Genomic DNA, 20,278 nt, shown 5'->3' on the forward strand with positions numbered 1-20,278 from the left:
CAGACTTCAAATATTAGTTTCTCTTCAAAGCAAATGAACAAAGGATTTATCTTTGCCATGTACAGAAAACAGTTCTGATCCTTTTCAGAAATCTTATTTTCAAAGTCATAAAGTAATCATTAGAAAAAGAAAGAATTTATATCCCATGGATCAATTTATACTATCAAAAATAGAGTTTTTATCATTCCTGTCTGAAAACCATGTTTTCTTTAGATAAAGGACTTTTTATACCACCAGAATTACACACAGTTCTAATCTAGACTAAAAAGAATTCTCATGTTACTCTCTCTTTTTGGAGGGGTATTAAGCACCCTATGATTTTTCTCTAAATAAATACAGTCTGAAAGATTCTATTTTCTCCTGAAAAAATAATATGGAGTCTGAGATAATAAGGAAGTAAGTAAAGAAGTTGTGTAAATAAAAAAATTCAGTCATCTACCATTCTGTACCAGTAACTTTTGAGTTGGTACTGGAAAAAATACAGAATGTTACAAAGTCTTAAAACTAGCAGAAAAAAGAGTACAAGCTGGTAGTTACTTCCAGCAGAGTTCAATACCTCAATAATACTCAATATTTTGTTTTGAAGATACCATCAATAGAAAAAAAATAACTAATTATTGGAGTTAATTCTGCTCAGCATGTATAAAGCTTCCACAGTTTGGCCCTGCATATTTATTCAGAACTTAAAAAATATGTCAGCTCTATAAATATTTAATTAAATTTATCACATTAGTGATAAAATATTTTGAAACTGTGAGAAGTTATCATGGAACTAAACTTCTGAATAGAAGATATTACACTGTGTTTGTTTTAATAGGTAATGCTTATCTTACTGGAAAAAAAAATGGAATAATGAGATTCTTCCAGTAGGGTTTGATTATCTGGACAAAATAAGTGTGCTATTTGCAGGTATCACTGGTATTAATTCTGCAAGTACATGTCTTCGGGAAGGAGTTAGTTCACTGTGGTGACCATATTTGTTTTTCTCTGGACAGTGCTTGACACAGAGCAGAATCCAGATTGCTGAAGCTTTTGAATGTTATTCTGTACGTTTTTCTGATTTCTCAGGAGCAGGAATGACACCCTTTTTTACATAGCCCAAGATATTTTGTTTGTTTTTAATAGATTAATAAGTTTCAATCTGTTTGCCTTATGTAGAGTGTTCTGTCGTTGAATCTCTGATTCTGTGAGTCCTCCAGTTTCCATCTACCACAGCTCCATCCAATATTAGTAGCAAAAAAAACTTTGGCCACTATAAGAATGTTGCGTACAGTAATTTCACTATTATAAGCCGCAACATTTTGACTAAAATTTTGGTCCAAACCCAAAGTGCGGCTTATAATCAGGTGCGGCTTATATAGGGACAAAGAACAAAAAGTTGTTGTTTTAGTTTGGAGGACAGGTGTCTGCTGAGAAAGGCAGGGACTTCTCCTTGAAATGGAGAATGTAAACCCCCTCTCTCCAAATTATTGTAATTTGGAAATCAAGGGGCTTTCAGGCAGAAATATGGAAATTAGGAATAACAGTTCTTTTCTAGGGAAATCAAAATAGAAATACAGCACTACAAAGAAACAAACCCCAAACCCTGACAAAGTCAGAGTACAACCTGACACCCCGTCAGGCAGGGTGTTGATAGCAGTCCCATTAAATGGTGGCTGCATCCTCCTACAGTGACAGATGTGATACAGTTGGAGCAGTGCTCCTGCAGAAGGTGCAGTTTCCCTCCAGAGGTCCAGTGGTGATGTGGAGAAATTTGGTTTTCCTCTGGAGTCCAGTGGAGAAAGGGGCTCCCTTAGTGTCCCAAAACCTCTCTTTTTATCTTGGTAAGAAATGTTGGGCTCTTCCCCCTGGCTGGAGCAACTTTCAATGGGATGAAGTAATTTTATCAGTGACACAGTGGGACTCAATGGGCCATTAGCAGACAATGACTGGCTGGAGGAAGGATGGGTTGTGAAAAGATAAAGAACAATGCCCTGCCTGGTTTCAATGGATGGCCCATTAGCACATTATCTGCCATCTACGTAAAGATCACTGTCCCCACCCTCAACAGATGGTGATAGAATAGATACCTTTTATCCCACTCTGTATTGTAACGTGCGGCTTATAATCAGGTGCGGCTTATGTATGGACAAAAAACCAAAAAGTTGCTGAAACCCAGAAGTGTGACTTATACTCAGTGCGTCTTATAATCGTGAAATTACTGTAAGTAGCAATTTAAGAGATAGTGTATAAATATGAATCATCTATGTATAGCCATAAAGACTCACCACCTTTTCTACCATGGCTTTTATCAAATATCATTCAAATAAAAGGCATGGGGAAAAAAAAAAAAAAGACAAGATTTTTTGTTCGTGGGAGAGAAGGACCTGCATCCATGCCTCCTAAAATATGAACCCTAACAGAAGGATCATGTCTGTATCTATTAACATGCCTTTGACATGTTACTGGTAGATCAGTATTGCAAACCTCCTTTTTCTTCTGTGCCATGTGCACCAACACCTCAAGGATATTTTTATGATGTATGATTTCAATAGCTGAATCTAATCCCTGGTCTTCACAGGCACCCTGACATTTTAATAATAGTTTTCATGAAGTTCCATGTGCAGCAGAGTTCGGTTCTAGATCTGAAAAAGAAAAATATATGTGGCTGAAGACACTATAATCTCTTTTACCACAGTATAGAGAAGGGTAAATGTCTACAGTCTGATGAAATCATTATTGGGTGAAAAAAAAAAGTCAGGTATACATTTTTGTAAGTACTTCTGCATATAAAAAAATAGTAGCTATTTTTCTACGTCCTCACATAGCATACAAAAGCAGAAGTCCAGCAGCTTTGACAAGGTACTTCCACTAAGGGAAAAAAGTTCCATATATTATAAAAGGTGTGTGTACTTTTGAAAAATGGAGGATAACTTGGAACACTGGGAAAAAAAGTGGCATTTTTTCTGTCTTATTCAGTGTCCTGGGATCCTGAATTCAACCCTTTGATATTTAACTAACTTGCAGGGCACATACTCTTTGGAAAACAGTGCATGGATTCTGTAAAAAAAGGCAATCCAATATTTGGATTTTATTTCCAATACTACCTCAGTTAACATTTACAAAGGTTTAGCCTCTAGAAAATATTTAGCACATTATTTAGTATGGAATACTTTTTTCTAATCATTGGTCAAAATCATACACTAATTTTTGAGGATTCAGGCTCTAATTCCCCATTTTTTAATGCCAAACACAGTAAATTTTTCAGACATCTCGCATGCTTGAATGCAAACCTTCAACTAAATATTTGCTGTAGTAATAGGTCAAAGTTTAGCAATCATAAGAGTAAATCCCATTTCTGTTTTTTTTTCTGTTCCTGTTTTATTCTTTGAAATAAAGGAAATTGCTTATTTTTCATTAAAAGTGTCTTAGTTGAACATATGCAAAATTTTTTTACATCTATTTGCTGATATGCTTATTACTCAATATTTTAAATGCCTAATAGAAAATTTATTATTGTCTTTTTTATTCCAGAAGGCAACTATACAATACAAAACATTATACAGGTCTTTTTAAAAAGTAATTAACATTTCTGATACTCTATGGTAATTATCATCTATTTTTAACGTCATTTGTCCTGTATGTCTAAGTCATATTAAACATCTCTGTTGTATTTCTGAGTTGGGATTACTTTAATGAATGTTCACAGTCAGGTTTTTATGTGAAATTATTCCCTCCTTTGGCTGTTTTTGGAGGAGTTGATTTCAAAATAACGACATTAAACTTAGAATAATGGCTATATATTTAATGATTTTTATGACTTCATGATTTTCAAGTCATTTGTGTATATTGTATTATTAAAACTAGGAAAAAAGAAGCTTTTAAAATATTTTTAAAAATAAAAAGGGTTTCATACAGCTTCAAAAGCAATGCATTTAGCTAGTTATTGAGTTCACTTACAGTTAAATGTAAAAATGGCATCTAATCAATACTCTTCAGTATTTCAAATTTATTATGAAGGCATTCAGATACATTAATAATCACTGTGAGCTTTAAATATATATGAAAAATCAGATAATTTAAAAAAAGAAGGTCCTGAAACCCCTACATTAATATTAAAATAAGTAGGGAAAAAAAACCACAACCAGCAAAACCAAATCATCCTCATTGCCTCATTGAAATGGCATCTAAAGATTAACAAATCAAGGAAGAGGCATTTAATGATATATTTATAACTGAGAGTACTTGCTAAAAAATATTTTGCAAAAAAAATTTAATTTGAAATAAACTGCTTTTGACTGGAATGTCTTGAATTTCACTTCAGAAACTAACCATGCTTGCAGTTGTGGGAGCATCTGTAGACTTTATTGAATTATACAATGCAATGTGATACAATGGAATAACACGGCTCTAGGATTAAAGCAGTGGGAAAAGGGAAGAAAACAGAGAAATATGGATTCAGGAGGAGAATATAGAGTGGAATATGATAATGAAGTTAGATAAGAGTGCACAGGTGACTGGTCTAAGAGTCTCAGATTTCCTGAGAACAGTCAAAGCAAAACAGAGGCTAGTCAAAAAATTTAATTAGAGGGAAGAAAAAGCACATGTGCAGCATCTGGTATTTTTGCACAGCTGCTACAGGGTCCTTTTGCTGATTAGAAGAAAAATACAAACAGCAGGTACGTTGTTTCAATGTTGACTACATTGCCACTGAAAAAATGGGAACATGCTTTTCTCCCTTACCTTGCATCATTTATAGTTCACCTCCACAGCTGGTGACTGAGAATTATTTCTGTACTATTTTTCCCAGCTTCCCTCTGATGTTTCATGCTTTGTATTCTACTAACTCTCTTGGATGAATCAAGAAATTAACTGAAATGCCATACTGAAACAAGGGACAAAATTAATATTGGCGAGGTGAGTAATGTCACTTGTTCACAGAAACTCATGAACACCCCCCCATTCTCCCTTGGCTTTGTTGTATTGCTTAAAAAAATTGCTTTCTTTTTCACAGAACAGGATGTCTCATTACTTACCAGATGCACTTCTCTGCCTTTGAGCACTATGTGGATGAGTGGCATTGTAAGTCTGCATAATAGTTGCTGGTAAACTAAAAATCAAAATGACCCATTCTGTACTTTAAAACTGCTTCCTTTCCTCTCACACGCTTCTGGTTTCTTGCAAAGGGCATGTTAGGGTCTTTCAGAGGTGGAACTTGTGTCTGGTTCATTAATGGTTCCAGTCCAAGTACAATAACCAGAACAAATTTACTATATGCACAATTTAACATTAAATTAGGTTAAATGTGAGAAGTTACATAAATTAAATATGCAAACGGGTTTTTTTAATTCTTGATGTCTTCAATTGGGAGACCTATATAGCCATTTCGTAGCTGAGCAAGATGATACAGTATGTAAAAGCATCTAATACGTACTAACTTGTCAGTGGTCATTTTGCCCACTTCTGTACAAGGTATAAGTAGTAATGCGAGCTGAAAAGACAGGATTATTGTATTATTCTGGCTTGGTTTGAGCATTACAACAGTGATTACCCACAGAAATTCATGTGTTTATACGTGCAGCTTGGTAGCTTGCTAAGTTCAAGTACATGATCAAATGAAGACAGAAGTCATACTTAATCACCTCACCATAAAAATATGTAATGATATTGGAGTAACTTTGAAGATACTGACTCATCAAGGAATAAGTGGCAACTGTAAGCCCTTATTTCCCAGTATTTATAATGTTCAATAGCATCTCTAACTGTTTTTTGATTTGTTTTTATGATGAAAGCTGCATAGAAGGATTATTTATTGCCTCTATGTTCTCTTCTGTTATCCTCTTTGCTCTTCAAACCTTGCCAGGCAATTAATATTCCTTATCACTAAGAAGGGTAGTTCTTTTTATCCCTGAATAAATGTAGCTTTGCAGCAGCTCCCAACACACCAATTATTCTGGAATACCAGTATGATTCCATTATATTATGGATAAGTACAGACTTTGCTCTACTTATCAAACTCAAGACATTCAGAATATGTTATATAAAGCATTAATAATACTTTCCACTTTCTGCCTCAATTTTTCTACTTTATTCTTTCTGAGAAAAAAGATTTCTCAACATGGTTGAAAGCAAAAATCTTAAATCTAAATATCTATTGTAAAGGTTTTTTGGTTTTGACAAGTGATATTGTCATTTTCTGTTTACACTTGAAGCCAAACTGATGAGTATTTACTTAAGTAATTGACCAATGGAGAAAAGGGATGTAAATAACTCCAATCATGCACAGGAATGGATACCCAGCTTCACACAGGTGATGTTCAGCCCGGTGACCTGGATTTTCAGCAGATGTCACATGGGTCTTCTAAACCTGTTCTAAGATAGATCTATATTAATATTTCATTACTACCTTTATTCTCTAACCACTGCAGCTATATTATAAAACTCCAGTCTAGTGCTCCTTACAGCACCACTTTAGATTAAAAATACCCCATTACTCCAGGTTCTACAAATGTGAACACCTCTAACACCAAAATATCTTGTCTCCTGTCAGGAGTGATGAGATTTTTAGATTGCTTAGCACTATCACAGAATAATAGTACTAAGTATGGAATAAAACAAAAATTAGATTATATTTTGATAGCTTTTAAATTATTTTAACTAATAATTAAGTCTGTAAATTGATAGAAAATGAAAGTAAAAGTCCTTTCTGACATGGGCACAGCAGTACATTTTGCAAAAACTCTTATGTGGGGGTTTTTAGTCACCATTTTACAAGTCTCTTATTTGTACTTGTCTCAGAAGGTTTCATTACAACATTGCTTACAGTGAATTCACCCTAAAATGAGAACATCTGAAGTGAAAACCATATTAACTTGGGTATAAAAACATTCTGAACTAAATTTTTCTCTTTGTGAAAGTTTATATAACTAATTTTATGTAATTAATTGTTAAAATACACTTTTTTTTCAGAAATCTTTGAAAGCATTTTTTATTCATTGAGGTGTAACTCAATATATATTTCAGTGCTGTTTCTTATGACACAAATCATTGAAAAAGGTCAGACTAAGATTCACTGCCCATTTTACTGGTTCCAGAATGTTTCAAAGTAATTTACTCTTGTGACTTTTTGCTTACCTCTAAGTTTTAGGCATGATTAACTTTGGAAAAAAAAAAAATCCTCACAAGTTATTTCCTAAGTTTTGTCTCTTCTAGCGATAAGGGGACGATAGACTGGCTATGCAGTAAAATGCATTTCGTTTTGAGAGTTCTCTGGTTTATGTAAAAATTTTTAAGACCATAATTATATTTATTTAAAACAGTAGTTAAAATGAACAAACAAAACAAATGATGAAACAAACAAGACAAATAAAAACATCACATAACAAACAGAAAAGAGAGAAAATATTATTGTTTATACACATCTTTTGTCACATCACCATAATTTTACCAAATAAGTTTCGTTGTGTGTGTCTTGATGGAAACTGCAGAAAGAAATTTTCCTCATAAGAGCCACAAAAGATGTGATCCACCTCAATCCATTTTAGCATATAATTTAAGGCTACTAAGTATACTGATTCATCAAGCTCCAATTATAATAAATGGAGAGACCTCTGTAATTCCATTTGCAAAATGAAAGGGATTCCTTTTCTCTCAATTGTCTTCCTCTCTCCATTTAATAAAGTGGGCTAGTTTATATTACCTCATATGAAGAAAAAAATTCATTTTTAAAACCAAACATTTACATTTACATCCAATATTATTGCTTTTGTCATTAAAGTTTATTTAGGATTTCCTTCTGAAATAAACAATTTGCACATTTATATTTTGTTGCCTTTTCTGAAAGTGTTTCAGGATCATGGAGACTACTCAGAGCCTTGACAGACCAAGTTAAAAATAAAATCATAATGTTTTCACGCATTTTTTGTATCTGTAGCTGATTTGATGTTTACGTTTCTGTGCAATATATGAACTGTTTCAAAGATACATATTCACTTTTATCCTCTCTTTCTCCTGAAATTACTTGTATTCTATTTATTTGAAACTGTTTCAGAGATAAATATAGGATTTCTGATAGTACATCCAAATCAAAGTGAGGTACCCCTTATAATTTTTACTTTTAAAGTGGAACAACTTATTTTACAGCACAACTTTTCTCTGAATTCTGTAATGTCCTTATAATTTTACAAACTACAACGTGTTTGAGATTTTTAAATTTTTGTGTTCTTGCTCAAGACACATGATTAAAGGTTCCTGCTGCAGAATGCCAGCAACAGAATGATCCTTTTATTCAGAAGAAAGTCCCAATGTCACCTAAAAGCATGCACACGGTAAAAACAGGAAATTTCTCTCAGTAGCTATAAATAGAATTCTAGATATCTTACTCTGCTTCATAGTTGCATTGTTGTATTCCACGGTTAGGGAGAGAGGTTCATGGGAATAATGCTCCAGACTGGCATAAATAGGTAGCCAAAATCTTCAAGGTTCAGGCTGAAGCACAGAAGACTGACTTAAGTAAGGAGTGTATAGATAAAATCATTGGTGGGGTTAGGGGTTTGCTTTGAAATTTGAAGACGATTCTCTTTTTGGAAACCTTGTATGTTATGAAGTTATATAACTCAAGAGAGATGAAAGTGGCAAACTGGGAAAACAAAGTTTTTCCAGTATTTTCCATTAATGAAACAAAATACTGGCAGAATTCTACTTCAGTGTGATCAGGTACATAAAATTCCATGTAGTGTTTTACATTTTCTATGTTTTCTAAATTTTCAACACTGTCACTGGGTGGTTGGAATTAGAAGACATTTAAATATTTCATTGAATTAATTGTTTAGGAATGAAAATGCAAAAAGCAACATACAACATGATTAGGTGATGTTTTCCAAGGAAGAAAATTCATTATGTCCCAGTGAGGGTATTAAAGGCTGAATCACAGTCTAGTTTAACTTTTCAGAAAGAAAATTATCTATTTGGAACACTTGTGGAAGATTTTTTCAATTTCTTGTTCTTTGAAGATATAAACCAGGACAGAGAGAAGAAATTCCAAGTAGATGTAATTACTTATGTAGGGAAATACCTTCACTGTGGTTTGAGACATATTTTGAAGGAAAACCACACAGGATGAATCAAAATTTTGAGAAAACTGAGTACATGGGGAGGTCACTTTATACAGTCCATCTGAAACTAGTAATTTACTAGTTTTTCTACCTTTTAAAACGTAGCCAGGTACTTTGTTCTGCATTGAAACAGCTTATCCTAGCTGGTCTGAATTTTAACAGCTCAAATGTGGACTCAGAATAAAATATCATGTACACAGTGCTTCTTTCTACAGATGTACATATAAATCCAGTTTATGTAAGCAAAGTAGGTAGAGCAGAAATATTTCAAACTTTCTGAAAAAAGGGGCAAAAAAGGAAATTAATACAGGAGAAATGCTTGTGTCAAAAATATAGCTGTATAACCTCAAGAGGGTATTAATTTGTGGCCATTAGACATTACTTGTAATAATGAGACATTTTATCAGAAACTGAATTTGTTTGGCAATTATGAATAGTCTGATTTTTTTTAATATTTCAGCAAAAACTTTTTACATTATCTTCAATTTACAAGACTAGTGTTAAATATTGCACAGGTTAAGCTGTCAAGAATGGATTACATTCAGTAATGCTGAAGTGAAATTGTTCTTATATTCAGAACAGAAATAAACTATGTTGTTTATAGCCTACTTTTTGCTCCTACATACCTGCAGAGAATAATACTCAGAGTATCCATTATAATTCCTTTTCACATCTCATAGTGCCATAATGCAGAATAAAGTGACCTTGTCTCAAGACGCATGAAATGGTAAATGCTGGAATAAGCAGTGGGCTCTTGTTCTTTGGCTGGCTGCTGCCTGAACACTGTTAACACTCTCAGTAATTTAGGTCTGACAAGTGCTGCTGTCATCCTTAGGGTAGCAGATAGACTGTAACTACAGTAGTGATCAAACTTGCTGATATGTAGAAAACTTCTTGTTACTCTTTTGGCTTTTCTCTCTTTCATTATGAGCCAAGAAGTTATTTTTAAAGTGTGCAGGTTCCCAACTTTTATGAAAGGTATCCTTTGACAGGTCCTGTCACAACCTAAAACTACCTCAAGTTCCCACAGCAGCAATATACACCAGCCTTGTCTCTTCATATAATTCACTAGTAGTGAGAAACATGTGAATGTGAAACAGCAAGCATTGGAATCAATTTATATATACATATGTAAAGAGACCAAATGATCATGTGAAAGAAAAATAATTATAATTTTTCATCTACAATTAAAAATATATGACAACAGTTGACAGAAATCTCTGCACAAGATTCCAAATTTTATTATTTCAGTCTGTATTTTACTCACTATCACCCATGCAAAGGGGGAGTGAGTAATAAGTAGTGTTCTGACAAGTAAAGTCATTTCTCAGGTTCATTCAAGGACACAAATGAAAAATATAATCATATGGTTAATGCACAAAATCATCCTGGGGCGAAAGTTAAGTTGTATATATAATTTCACTGTGCTTTTCTATGTCTTACTATTTTTTTTTAATTTTTATGTACCATTTTTGATAGTTTAGTTTGAGAATAATTGTATATCTTCTGATAATAGACTGCAGAGAGAGTTAGTAGTTTTGTTGGATTATTTTAATATGTGTTGCTCATATTATTTGAAACAGACTCTTCTATTTAGATCTCCTGCAGTAAAGATTTTTTTACTTTTTTTTTTTTAATTTTTATTTTCTGTTTTTCCTCTTAGAACACAGAAATTTTTTTTTTTTTTTTTTTTTTTTCCTCCAGAGCTTTTCTGTTTTGCTTATCTCTACCCATTATTGCTTTACTTGAAAATGGTTTTACTCCTCTGGGCTTCTGTAACAACAAGCCTAGAGCCTGCCTGTAGAACACTTAACCTCTGATTCTGACCTTTCACACACAGAATGAAATTCTTATAATAACTCTTTTCTAACTGGAATTGTCAGTCAGGTAGAGTTATAACTTATGTTGGGAAAAAAAAAAGAAAAGAAAAAGTCTGTCTACATTTTTTTCTTGACTAAAGCAGGCTGCTGTGTTTATCTCAGTGGGATTTAATACCACTGAGATTGCAAGTCTTAAAATTTGTGCACCACATACCAGTAGACTACTTGGGGAATAATTATTTTTAAAAAATTAAAAGCTATGTCTGGAATGTAATCAAAGGATGGATCCATTTAAGAAAGAATTGCAAAGGTCTTGTTCTTACTGGACATGCACAATAAACATAGAAGCTATTTGCAATCAGACAAATGGTTATATGTCTGCTACTATAATAATATGTTCTAAACATCTTTGTATTGATTGAATAGTCTGTTCACTAAATAAAATATGAGGGGCTTGTGATTGAGTCAGGGAAGGGAATATTTCTATTTTGTCAGCTGTAGGGAATACAAACCCTGTAAATAAAACAGAACAAGTTTTATTCAGTGAAATGTCAGGGTTCAGATTTTGTGCCTAAGGCCCTTTCTCCTAACCCAAGGTGACCTCACCCAGACCCATACAGGAGAAAATTTCCAGCCTTTCCTGAACCTTATCTGTCTGCTGGCTGCCTGCTGTCCGGCACAAACCTGACCTGTGCTTCCCCACAGTTAAGAGTATCCACAGCCACAAGAATGTGCTTGAGTTGAATGCTCTGACTTTTTGAGGTTTTCCAACAGTGGTATTTTTGCTCAGACTGTAAATGGACCTCACCATTTAAGCAAAGGTACAGCTTCTAGTACCAGAGCACTGATTCGTGTCAATGTTTATTCAACATCAGAGAAAAAAACCACAATCAGCTTCAAGAGTATTCACGCAGCAGGGAGGAGGCCTTGAATAATGTTGCTGTGATTCTCTCTGCAATGGGAAGGATTCTCCTTTAGGGAATCTTGGTAGTACATCACAGAGAATTAAGACATGGCTTTTACTGAAGTCCACTATAATGTACTAGGCTATAATATACTAGAAAAAAAACACTGTTAAAATAATCCTCAGCATTCTAATTTCCTTTGGTGACTGAGAATAAGGCAATGCAAGGCAGCTGCTGCCCCCAAATAAAAAATATTTTCAGAAATATGGCATATTTTAAAGAAATATTTAGGGCCTTGGCATTGACATTATCACTCATGGTTGAGAAAAGCACCATATTTTCCAAATACAGTGAGTGAACCAAACCTTCAGAGAAGGATCACTGGGTAACAGCAGGATAAGGGATCACAAAACACTGCAGGTTTCAAACTGAGGGCTGTCTTGGGAAACATTTAAAATATTTTTTCTCTGTCAAAGAGAAGCTTATTATTTTCTCCACAATGTTATTCCATCTTTAAAGTTAATATATATTAGCTTTACTTTTAGGTGAGTCGTTTCAATTGTCTCATAACTTTTCCCAAACAAAATTCCTACTATTCTGAAAAGAGTACAGAATTCTAAATACACAATAGGGGGGAATTTCACATTTTACCTTTTTTGAAATATATTTGAGTCCTTGAATGATTTAAGAGCATAAAACAACCAAACCCCCTATCTCTTTGGTCGATATGTGTCACAGCTTTGCTTGCAACTAATGAGAACAATGAGATGGAGATTGTTATAAACAGCCACACTGAGAAGTTTAAACACAGTTTGAACATTAGTGACATGACTCTATTACTCATTTTATAATGTAGTGCTCAAGGCTGCTTAATTAAATCCTCAAGTGGCAATAGTAGGGGTCTCCGATGATATTAAAATAATTGCTGCCAATGTAAATTAGTTTAAAACCTGAGAGTCAATCGAAATACAAAATCTTGTCAGGGAGGTCAAGGCTGAAAAATGTAATTTTGTCTTCAAGATACATCACACTTCTGAGTCTTCCCTTAAAGCAAATATATATATATATATATGTATATTTTTTTTTTATGGCTTTATAAATAGTATTTTTAACTTTTTGTTTGTTTGTTTAGCGGGGAGGGGAGGTGACAGTGGTAGTTTGAACATATGTGGATTAAGATTCCCAGGAGCAATTAATAAGAAAAATTGGCAAACAAAGTTACTTCATATAATAATAGAAAACAACAGACACAAAAAGATGTGATTGGTGCTTTACCAATTAGAAAAATCAAACATTTAAAGACTATGAATAAAATGTGAAAGAGATATTCTTAACGATAACCAGGAAAAACTAAATTAAAACTTAATATCTTCTTATAACCTTTACTTACTGAATAAACAAAAAAATCTGCATTATCCATGTGCCAAGTTAATGCTTAGATACAGCCTACAAGGTGTAAAATTAGCACCCCCTTCAATTTTGTATAATATGTTTTGTATATTTATACATATCATGTGTTACAAATGTGTTTGGTTTAAAATCAACTCCTCCATTGGTTCCCATAGACAAGACTTAGACTGTCCACTAGATAGAGACTTGAGAAACTCACCATTGCCTTAAATATCAATTAATAGTTGAATGAATTTTGAAATTCAGCATTTTTGATTTTTCACCTACAATGGCAACTAGGAGCTTTATCTGTCTGCTTTTGGAGGTCTTGCTCCTTATACTTATCCATTAATATGTACTAAAATCCTTTTTATTGTCACAATTGAATTTCACAATCAATCACATGCTGCAAATAGATCATCTATGTTTAAATATGTATATGGATATATTTCTTCTCCAAGAGGCACTGAATGCTAATGTTACTTTCACAATTGTGATATATGGAGCACTAGATAACTCTGGCCCTTAAGGTGACTGCAATAAGAAAGTCTTATTTTAACTCAGAGGAAATCACAGTCTCTCTTTTGTTTCCCAGCCTTTATTCTTTTGCAAATATTTTTTTTCAGGTACAGTATTTTCTCTTTTCCACAATCTAAAAACATGTTGTGACCTCTGCATAATAGTATGATAAAGTGCATTGCAGATTCTGATTTATTTAAGCAAACACAAGATCCCTTTATCAAGCTATTACTGTGACTTTACTATCCCTGCTCTGCCTTAAAATTGCTCAAGAAATATTCTGTGGTCCATTATGCTAAATCAATAGCTTTTAAAATGTGAATTAACAATCCACACACTGCATTTTCTTCTCCAAGGAGGAACAGCATGTCCAAATATCCCTTCATAGAACTCTTCAGATTTGGATTCCCACAGACTTGAGCATTATTATTCATTATCTGTTTCAAACTGCTTAGTAGATTTGTTCTTGCCATGCTCAGCTTGAGACAATAATACATTTTTATGCTGTGCAAAATCTCTCTATATAATAGTTGAAAAGATTTTTCTCTTGCGAGAAACATGAAGCATTTTGGGTTGATTGCCACTGAAATGCAGAGAATACACATATAACCATTTGCTTTTTATGGAGCTGGAGCCAGGGGATTAAGCATCTATGAAATCAATTGCATGCTTAGTATCTCTACTATGCATCACTCATTGCCATTGCTTCTTTTTCATTAGATTGCAGGATTTTTCACCTCATAGAGGGGATATTAAGCCTTTCATTGGCAGTAGGAAAAAGATTTAGTATCTGCATTATATTGAATTCACTCTCTAAATTGATTCAACTTAAAATAATTTCAACATAGTCAAAATCAAAGTACTTTAAAATTCTCACAAAACCTGTCATCGTGGGAAGGGGTGGGTGGGGTGGGAGGTAAAGGAGGGGTAGAGGAAGAGGAAAGTAAAAGATGAACATCCAAAAAACAATTTTCTGAACAATTTCTGAGTCAGAATCCAACACCTAAATTCAAACTCTATATCAAGCAAGGGCATATAGCTTTTCTTCAAGTAAGTATTGGTTTTGAGTAGAGAAAGTGACTTGGGACTCCTATTATCAGGACCAGTCATTATTATTGTTTTTCTCTTCAGGGTTCATCCCAAAATGGACTCTTCTGCTCAAAATAAAGAAATATATGGTGTGACATATGTGAGTCTGAGACTATTTAACATAAATAAGCCAAATTCTTATCCTTATATAAGTTCTACTCTCCACTAAAATACAGGAAAAAATATTTCTATTTGGTAAAAAATACAATTAAAACATACTTAAATTTTAAGCATAATAACACTTTCATATCACTATATCTTTGAAAATTGAAAAAGTAAGTAAATCAATAATGGAAAACGAGTATATGCTTAGGATTTTGAATCTGCAATATATTCTAATCAGGTAACCAAACACTAGGCCTTTAAAATTCATACTTTATTTTAAAAAATAAGCTTTTATGCAAGCTTTTAAGCAGCATCCATACTTTAAAAGAAATATAGTAGAACTCCCTTTCATATCACATAGTAATATTGGTGTGACTTTTCTTTCTGGGTTACATTATATAATGCATTCTAAGATATTATTTTCCAGCTAAATGGAATAATACCAGAGATATGGGGTGTTAAACTGTTTAGAGAATTCTTTATTGCCTCTTAGAAGATGAGACAGCAGGCAGTTGGCAATTGTGGTCCCTTGGTAATTCTGCTTTATTCCGTGGTATTACTTCACTAGACTTTCTTTTTTTATCCCACTGCTACCAACTTCTCCTTCCTTTAAAAAGAAGAATGTGCAAGATGTACCCATGTTACCCTCAATTTCTGCAGTAATTTTCTACTGGTCCAGACATGTATCATCATCCTCTTATGGATGCATTTGTTTAGTTTTTAGAAAATAGTTTTCATTTTTTTTTAGTCTTCTACAGGGATGATAGTATTGCTTTTGGTCTTTAAGCTATCTTGATTCAAGCTTCTACTCTTTAAATGCTTTTCTACTTGTAAGTAACCAGTTTATGGAATAAAGGAAAATACAGTAAGAATGCTTTGATTTGTGAGGGAGAAATGCAGTGAAATAAAGGATTACATTTCAAAGTCATGTTCATTGTAACATTTTTCTATGCAGTATTTCACTATCTTTATATTTATATATCAATCAGCTGATCAAACTCCCTCAAGTTTTCTACTGCAACTTAATGGCTTTGAAAATCAGAGACACATGAAATGAATCTTCTCATCTGACTTTATGCACATAAAACCTAGGGAGCTTAGAGAAATACTTTAAACTGTGCAAATCACTCTAGGTTTGCTATTTAATCTTCTGAGAAGAAAAAGGTTTCTGTGCAGAAGTGTCATCATGGACATTTATTTTGGGATGAAAACAAAATAAACCCATTGTAGATATATGCTTTTCCACCACGTTAAGAAGACAATCTGGTATCTCTAGCTCAAAAGCAAATGTCTGACAGGGTACCTCAAGGAACTGAATTACTTGTCATGTTATTAGAGCTTTATGCCTGTGAATTTCAATTCTTTGGCTTATTTTTTTAAGCTTTAGTTAAATTTCAGGTAAGTTATTTATAGCTGCAGTTGATACATATTATGTGCTTCTAAGGCTTCCATATGCAACTTTCTAGACTAAAACTGTTTAAAATGGTCAGAATATCTTCATAGACAGTTTGATTTTTAAAAACCTGTTCAGAAGGGGAAAAAAATTTTGAAAGTTTGGTATATTTCTCTTTTTGTTTTCAGTGAATTATTTAATCTGTGATTAGAAAAGTTCTTTCTGAATGGTATTGGGTTTTCTTTGGTTCTAATTGTCATTTTAATATGTTCTTTAGAAGCATGAAATAAATAAAATAATAATACATATAACTTGATAAGAGCATAATCTGAGCGATAGATGATTAGTGAAGATACAGTTTTTGATTTTTGTCTGAAAACACTTTCTGTACACTCATGTATTTGGTAATTGTAATTTTAATTATAATTACCCTTAAAATCCTTGTACCAAGGAATCAGAATGCTAAACTCAAGAATTTAGGTGATTGATATCAGTCTAACCGTAGATCTTTATTAATATATATTAGATAGCCTTAATAATTTGTTCTTGATCTGCTCTCAGACCTCTCTACTATCCTTTGCAATAGGACGGTATGGTATGATTCTGTAAACTTTATTTTTCTTCCTATCTTTTCCTGTTTTCCCTGAAATTTCTGAAGCAGAAACCCAACAGAGTCAGAATGGCAGAATGGCCTCCTCCTCCTCCTCAAAAAAAAAAAAAAAAAAAAGGATATGTCTTTAAAGCAGCTTTCTTTCTGGCTTTGTATTTCAGAGCTCTGTCAAGAAAAACAAGGTCAAGTGGAAGGTATATAACAGAAGTAACAAATCGTTGAGTTATGGGATACAACAAGGCGGATGAGAAAAAACAAGGGACCAAAAAAAGAATCCAAAATTTAAGGCTGTTAATGGCTACCATATAAATAGTTAGCTGCAGAGTACAACATGAACAAAATTACTAGATAGTGAATAAAGATTTGTGTATCTTGATCAAGATTTTTCATTACTATATATAACTAACTGGCTTTTTATTACATGAGATTTCTTTTTTACGCCATAAGGATTCAGACTTACATAGTGTCTATCATTGTGTTCAGTGTGTTGCTTGAAGAGGATAATACTTCTTTTGTGTATAAGAACTAGTTCATTTTTGTTTTTTAAAGGGAAGAAATATATAGTGAGACTTTATAGAAATGCTGAGTGTATCGGTAGTAAATTAGGAATGAAAAACCCAGAATCAGCTCTAAACAACAAACTAAGACTAATACTTTGATATAAAAGTGATATCTTCTGAGTCACTGTCTGACTTGTAATATTAAAACACATTATTCAACCAAGAGAGTGCAAAGAACATGAATATCTAAGGTGTTTTAATTTATATGTCATAAATAACTTCAACAAGTCCTTGACTTATATATTTGTTTATTTTAGAGTCAGAATAGAGAAAACTTTCATCCATGTCTATTTAAACTATAAGACAGCAAGAATACATTATTGCTTGCTTGAGTAGTTTCACTGACTTCATGACTTCTGGTATAAGAAAGCTGAAAAATCAGCAAACTTAAGAGCTAAACTCTTTATTTAGGCAATTTGCCAGAGATGACTAATTTAAATAGTGTCCACAGGTGGAAATGTAAGTAAAGAAATAGCAGAGGTAAAGATTTTAGATATTATAATGTAAGCCAACACCTGCCTGTAAATTAAAAATATTTAAAGATCCAGATCCAGTTTTGCTCTTCAGTTAGGAAAAATGTCTGTCTCTTTACATCTGAGTATAAAATTGAGAAAACAAGAGCAATATATTACTTTCAACTGAAAATATGTGTATATATATACACACATAGTGAAAAACAAAGAAAGAAACCTGATTACTCTGACAAGAGTGCTCAAAAAACAGACAAGCCAGATTGTCTTTACACTTCAAAAGCTGTATCTACTAAATTTGTTCATTAACAGCACACTTCATGACAGTGCTTAGTTATTGCACATGAACAATCAACTTTGTTTTAAAGTTTATTACATTGTCCCCAACACAAAGTGTAAAACATGTCTTCAACACCTAAATTCTAAATTACCTGTGTGTGCAACTCCACATCACTGATGCCTCTGCTGGCTACGGCTTCTGTTGTCCTTGGTGAGAACAAAGTGATCAGCCTTGAGAGCTGTTGACAGGATAAGTCAGATGTGCATTGTTTTATCTTGTTTCTTCCGCAGTTTTCCTCACTTGTTCATGCTGTCTTCATGCTATTTGTGGCTACAGTTCTCTCTCCCACCCTTAGCATGGAAATCTCCACCTGATGCTGCCTTGGGGGTGAAGGATATCTTTCTAGTTATCATGGTATACTTGGTTGGAAGTCCTGTGGGTTTGCAGACCCTTGTGATTCTATTGTTCTCTGCAACTTTGTCTTACTTTAATGCCTTTTATATGCAACTTCTCCCATTTGGTGGTCACATTATTCTCATACTTATGTACATTGCTGAATTGTCTGGCTCATGGTGTTATGCCCTGACAATGCTAAAAAATGATTACATACTGCTCTTGCTTACATTGTTTCAGTGTGCTTATAATCAAGTTAGAATTAATTGTATGATGGTCAACATATTTATAATTCCTAGATGTCACAGTCCTCTATTTTGTTTCCAAGTAGTGGTAAAACACTGTCTCTGTGCCTGCTGTGGAACATACAGGCTTCTCAAAACAAAAGAACACCCTCTGCAATATAGCTGTCCAAGCTGCATAAAGTTTTTCTGGTATTGATTTCCAGCCAGTATTTCTCTAAATAGGGTTGTTAGAAACCTCCAACTTCTGGCCTTCCATGTTTAGCAACCACTATTTATACCCACTTCCTCTTTGCAAAGATTATTGCTAGGATTTTGTCTAGACCATAGTGTGAATTTTGAGGAACACACATACTGAACAGATGTGTACAGTTCAGATGCGCTGAGGTCTTTTTGTGCCTTTTTTTCTTGCCACAAATCCTCAAATCTTGGTGGATTGCTAAAATTAATCATCTTTGTCTATGCTATTGGGAACTGCCTCCTGTTCCTCCTAAATGAAAAGCTGATTATAACATTAGGGACATTTCAGCATTGAAAGCCAAGGAGATTAATGTCTGCATTGAAAAGTCCTGGCTAAGGAAAGGTAAGTGCTGAATGAAAGAGATGTGGCTGTTTGCAAAGACAAAGATATTTAAATGGAACTCAGAAGAACTCGAAGCACACATTAACCATGGTGGAACAGAATTCTATTGACAATTTTTCTTTAAGTTCTTTTGTCCCACAAAATCCGTAAATCCTAATCAGAAAGCCGACTTCCATATGTTGTCTATCCACAGCAACTAGGTGCAAAGTGGTGACATCAGCTAAACTCTTTCCTTTGCAATTTAACGGGAAAAGAACACAGTATTTCGTCCTATGTTATCAGTAGAATTTTTTTACATAACCAAGTTTTGCCCAAATTACCCATTGCAACTAAATCAAGCACTTGCCTTTTTTTTTTTTTCTCATTTAATGAAGGACTGCATAATTATTCTGATTTGTCCGTACATGTTGAAGAATTATTTTCAAAACTATTCTAGTGTGGGTTGAAATACATGGTATAGGTAAACAATTCTTTGGAATTGTTCACAAATCATCCATGTTTTTGGTGTCTGATGACCAATTACATTTAAGTGTTTCCATTTCTATTTGCTTGGTCTCTTTTAGGTGGAAATTAAATGATCAAATGTGCATGAAAAATGCTACGTCCACAACAGAAAGAAATTTTGTACCCTAGGACAGGTTTGCTATATCAAAATACCAATGGTAAAGTGCCTACATTGACAATATATGAAATATTCTATATACAATAAGGCTTTTACTTCCTCCAGGTTAGTTTTACTCAGTTTCACTGGATAAATGTCCCCACCATCCTCCTGCAAAGAAGATGTCCAAAAGGACACTTAAACACTTAAATCTGCCCCAGCACAGT

The sequence above is a fragment of the Catharus ustulatus genome, chromosome 2 (assembly GCF_009819885.2).
Source record: "Catharus ustulatus isolate bCatUst1 chromosome 2, bCatUst1.pri.v2, whole genome shotgun sequence".
NCBI lineage: Eukaryota > Metazoa > Chordata > Aves > Passeriformes > Turdidae > Catharus > Catharus ustulatus.